The following is a 5,943-nucleotide window of genomic DNA, read 5'->3' on the forward strand; positions in this document are numbered from 1 at the left end:
CTCAGAGACGTAACTGACCCACAACAATTGACTATGAGTGGTGGAGTGGGGATTGCAGCCCAGCCCTTCTCCTCCAGAGGGACTGAGAAAATGGAACCCACGGAGATCATAGGTCCTGATTTCTGCACCGTGGCATATACATAGTTCTCACATTGGAACGTTGTCATGTAGGAGATTTTAAAGTGGAATTTTGGGGGGTAGGAAGAGGCAGTGGCAATTAATGTAAGTCCTTTAGAGGAAGTAAAATGAATCTGCCAGGTAAAATGACATTCTCAAGCCACTGCCAACAGGACATTTTTGGAGGGATGGATGAGCAATAAATTCATTAAATGCTTTGTTTACCAAGAGGGCTAAGGATTAAGGAATTCTTGAGGTAAATCTTGCTGATGTGTTCTATCAGAGGATCCCAGCTGGACCAAAGCTGCTGGTTGAGATCAAAAGAGTTAAGTGTCCCTTACCAAGATTTAGTCACCTCCCTCCTGGTAGGGTCCCTTTTCTTAGGAGCTGCAGGAAAGGTTGTCTGGAGAATGGGGGTGAGGTGGGGAGTGCAGATGGAATTTTACAAATTGGAGACAGCTACTTTATAGAAACGGTATCCTCAACAGACAAGTCAAGGCATCTTTTGAAAATATGACATGCCTGCACATAAGTCATTCACAGCCTGGGAGACTATGGCATCTAAGCTGCTGAGTCAGAGATGGGTCTGAATCCCAGGGGAATTCAAATTCTTTCTGATTCATTAAGGAGGAAAACAGCTACTGTCTTTTTTTGCAATATTGTTGCACTGGGCACAGTGCTAAAAATAGGAGTGACTTATTTTTTAAATACTTGCCTCTTATTAGACACTGTGTGAGACATTTGCATGTATCATGTAATTGAATCCTCACATTATCCCAGGAGGTAAGTATTATTGTTATCCTGCTTTAAAGATGAGATGAGGAAACAAGGCTTCAGGAGGCAAAGTGACCTCTTCAGGTCAGACAGCTGGACTGAGACCTGACCATTCAAACAGTCTGATGCCAAGTCTAAGTGTTGCCAAACAAAGTTTGTGTGCCTGAAGCATAGTAAGGCCAAACAAACCAAAAACATCAGAGTTTGGAGCAGAGAAAGGTTTACTGCAGGGTCAAGCAAGGAGAACAGGCGGCTTGTGCTCAAAAACCTCAAACACCCCAATTGTTTGGGGGGAGAAGTTTTTATAGGCAAAATTTGGCATGAGGGCTGCAGGGTGTGTGACTTTCTACTGATTGGTTGCTACTGAGGCAACAGGGTGGTACTCCAGGGATCTTGTGCTCAGCCTGAAGTTACCATCCTCTCCCCATGTGGGGGCCATAATTCTGCAGAAGAACTCAAAGATATTGTTATATATATATACTCCTTGAGGAGGAACCAGGACGCTGCCCCAAGGCTGCACTATTATTTCTTGACTGCTCCTCCCTTGTTCCTGCATTCCCTCCCTTCCCATATCTGCCCTTTTGGAACTCAGGGAAGGTCAAGGAGACTGAATGAAGCTTATTTCCTACAAACAAGAAACGGGGGACACAGAAAGGATTTGTACCCGGGAGCCCCACAGGGTCCTGCTCAGTTTCACAAAGTTTCCTGTTCCATTCATACAACAAGTGGACAGACTAGTTGATATTCCAGATGGGCTAGACAAACCTATGATGTGTGGTTGTTATAATGAACTTACAGATCCACACAATAAGGACATTTTCATGCTGGAAAAGAAGGTAGGATAAAGATGCTGTCTCGTCCAAAATCTCTCCCAGCTTTCCTAGTCTTTATCTCAGTTAGGGCTTCCGTGTCCTCTCTGAGCTCCAATCACAGTAAAACCGAAGCAGAGAAGGGTCAAGTAACTTGTTCAAGGTCACAGAGGTCACACAGCTGTTTGGGAGAGGAAAATTTCTCCTTTACCCCTTTGGGTTCTTTTGACTGGTCTAATAATGAAATTGACATAAGAGAGAGAAACAGGAGAGAAACAAATCTAATTTTGTACATACCGAGGTCACAAAGGTATAGGACCTAAGAAATGACCAAAGCAGGCTGTTTATAGACCCTTTTAGACAAAGTAACAAGTGAAGGTTACCTGCTTTAAAGCTTTTGGGTAATATTTGTGGAGAAGGGTTTGAAGATTTGTATTTGCTCTTGACAAGTACATTGACCCTTGAGCAACACAGGTTTGAAATTCACAGGTCCAATTAGACAGGGACCTGCACGTCCTGCACAGGAACCACATGATCTATGGTTAGTTGAATCCGTGGATGTGGAACTGCAGATACCGAGGGATGAGTGTAAAATTATAAATGGATTTTTGATTTCTTGGAGGGCTGGTGCTCCTAATCCCCATGTTGTTCAAGGGTCAGCTGTAATCTTAAGGAGGCTGTGGTTTAGAGTTTGGGCAAGAGAGCCCTTTTAGCAGTTTGTATTTTTATTTTTTTTTAATTTTAATTTTTAAAATTTTTATTTGTTTTTGGCTGCACTGGGTCTTCGTTGCTGCGCGTGAGGGCTTTCTCTAGTTGCGGTGAGCGGGGGCTACTCTTCATTGCGATGCATGGGCTTCTCATTGCGGTGGCTTCTCTTGTTGTGCAGCACAGGCTCTAGGCACAAGGGCTTCAGTAGTTGTAGCTCGCAGGCTCTAGAGGGCGGGCTCAGTAGTCGTGGCGCATAGGCTTAGTTGCTCCGCGGCATGTGGGATCTTCCCGGATCAGGACTCAAACCCGTGTCCCCTGCATTGGCAGGCGGATTCTTAACCACTGCGCCACCAGGCAAGTCCCCAGCAGTTTGTATTTTTAAAAGCCCTCAAAAATAAAATAAACTAGGGAATTCCCTGGTGGTCCAGTGGCTAGGACTCAGCACTTTCACTGCTGTGGACCCTGGTTCAATCCCTAGTCAGGGAACTAAGATCCTGCAAGCTGCGAGAGGAAAAAAAAAAAAGAAAAGAAAAGTAAATAAATATATAAAATATCCTCTCTCTTTAGTCTCAAGCAAGTGTGGGCATGGTTTTAGATACCTCCTGGAGTATTTACATTTCAAAGACAAGGTAAGGTTTCCGTCTTCAAGGGACATAGAGAGAATGCAAATTTTCTCCTAAGAGTTTTGGAGTGTATTTATCTATTATCAGAAGTCTACGGTAATTGCTGTTAATTTTTTTCCTTCTTCCTGAGTGCATAATTCAACTTTAGGCCAATTCACTTTAGAGGAGACAGCCTCTAATATCATACCTATCAAATCTTGACTATTAGCCTCCAGCTGAGCTACTTCCTGGTCATTTGCAGGAGGGCCTGGGAAAAGTTCTGGCCACCTGTTTCCTTTGTGAAAGGGGATGGGGGTTTAGACCAGGGATCCATAGATCCAAAAGATCTTCTAGAGGATCAAGGACAGGCTGTTGGGGATAAGGGATGTATAAGAGGGAGGGAAAGGGGGAATTTATGCTAGATTTGGTTTTTAATTTTGTTCTAAATTTAATTTCTGTTCTCTCATCTTATTAAGAGAGTCCCAAAGGCTGGGTGTTATATTTCTTTGTATCCACTTTTTAGTTTGGTCTTTTTATGGGTACCAATGAGACAATTGTTTGAAGATGAGAAAATTGTCAGTTTAGAAGTTTTTCCAATTCAAAGGATCCATTGTCTGGCGAGTAGGGTTTTCTTAACAGCCACCCAACCCAATAAGCCTTTTTATGGCTTCATTGTGGATTCAAGACATAGTCCCAAGGAGAGTGAAAAGATGCAGCTTTCACAAAATCCAGGAAGTTCATTCCCAAAGAGAATCTGAGAAAGCAAAGCAAAAGCTCAGCCAGGCAAGGTGACATCTCTATCCATCACCCTGCTGTATTGGCTCTTGATAACATTCTTACAAATGCATCTGTGGTACCCTTGCAACTCTGATTTCCCACCTAGGACAGCATTGCAAGATCCTGGTTATCTACACAAGCTCTATTAAAATGCAGCACTGGGTGTGAATGCTGGATAGTTACATGGCCTTGAACAAATTGCTCTACTTCTCCGAGCCTTGATTTTCCCATCCATCAAAAGGAGACTAATCGGGGCTTCCCTGGTGGCGCAGTGGTTGAGAGTCCGCCTGCCGATGCAGGGGACACGGGTTCGTGCCCCGGTCCGGGAAGATCCCACATGCCGCGGAGCGGCTGGGCCCGTGAGCCATGGCCGCTGAGCCTGCGCGTCCGGAGCCTGTGCTCCACAACGGGAGAGGCCACAACAGTGAGAGGCCCGCGTATCGCAAAAAAAAAAAAAAAAAGGAGACTAATCATACCCACTTCCTGGGATGTTGGCTACAAATTAGCTAATGCATGATAAGCGCTCAACACAGTTCTTTAGAAAACGGCCTTTATTTGATTAGTAGTTGAAAAACATTAACAGATACAGAAAAACAGTTTAGTCAGCTGGAGAGACGATAGACACTGAATGCCCCCCAAGAGAACTGACGGGAGGAAACGTGAAAGGCTGAGGAAAAGGGGCATTGTGAACCAGAGCCCAACCCCGCCACCCAGGTGAGGCAGGTTATAGCACCTTCTGAAATGTTTAAGTGCCTCAGGCATGAAACCGAATTCCAATTTACTTAGCCCAGCCCGGGGCCAGGGGTACTGGGATGTGTGGGGCGGAATGAGACACATTGGTGGTGGTGGTGGTGGGGGGGTGAGACGGCCATCTTTGACTAGAGAAACTGACAGAAAGGGAATTTTTTCTTTCTTTCTTTCTTTCTTTCTTTTTTTTGCGGTACGCGGGCCTCTCACTGTTGTGGCCCCTCCCATTGCGGAGCACAGGCTCCGGACGCGCAGGCTCAGCGGCCATGGCTCACGGGCCCAGCCGCTCTGCGGCATGTGGGATCTTCCCAGACCGGGGCACGAACCCGTGTCCCCTGCATTGGCAGGCGGACTCTCAACCACTGCGCCCTTTCTTTAAAAAAAAAAAAAAAAAGACACTTTCAGCAAGGATGACAAATAACAGTACTAGGAAATCCAGTTATACAAAAAGAAAAAACAATACTACATCTAGTCTGGGGTAGATACATTTATTTGGGGTAATGTACCTTCAGTGGCACTAATTACACAGTAACTATAAGGTAACTAACATGAAACCATGGAACTGTAACTTTGCCACAGCTGCATGGACTTGGGCCTTTCTGGCTGAGCACATCAAAAACGGGATGCCTACCCTAGAGCTAGGCCAGTGAAATCTGTTAAGGAGTAAAGCTCTGCAGAGGTGACTCACCAGAATACCTTGCAGCTGACAGATAATAGGCAGGACATGTTAGTTATAAAGCAGTTATAACCACTTTATAGTTACTGTCTTGGTCTGAACACGGGTTGGAAAAGAATTTCCAGACATAAGGCAGAATGTAAAGAAGATAGAATTTATTAGAGGGAAGTGTCACTGCCAGAACAGCAGGCTGACTTCCTAGTAGTCTGGGAGACTCAAGCCCGAACATGCGCAATTGATCAGTTTTTATGGCCAGAAAACAAAGTAATGGTCCGAGGTGAAAATTTCGTTTACTGATTGGTCGAGGGACATATACTTTCCTTCTATAGGGTGGGAGTGGGACAGGGCAGATGCCTTTCCTTATTTGGGACAGGTCCCGCTGCCCAGGTGGGCATTGCCCAGGTGGGCTCAGGAATTTCATAACCATCACAACATGGTGGGGAGGGCAAGTAAGAGTCCGATAGGGGGTGTAACGCTGACACTTTTTCAGGCAGGGTTGTCCTTGGTCCTTGAAGCACCATTGTCCTTGGAGCACCATGGTTATAACTTGAATTAGTGCCTGGTGTGTCAGATGGGAGAGCAGAGGGCTGTTAGAGCTATGTCAGAGGAACCCTGGCAGGCCAGATGGTTTGGACATCATCGATAACCATTGTTGACTTCTAAACACTGATAGCAAGATGACTTCTGATATGTAATCTTAGATAAATTATAGATAAATGAAAAAGGCCAGTAA

The sequence above is a fragment of the Hyperoodon ampullatus genome, assembly GCF_949752795.1.
Source record: "Hyperoodon ampullatus genome assembly, chromosome: 14".
Classification (NCBI taxonomy): Eukaryota; Metazoa; Chordata; class Mammalia; order Artiodactyla; family Ziphiidae; genus Hyperoodon; species Hyperoodon ampullatus.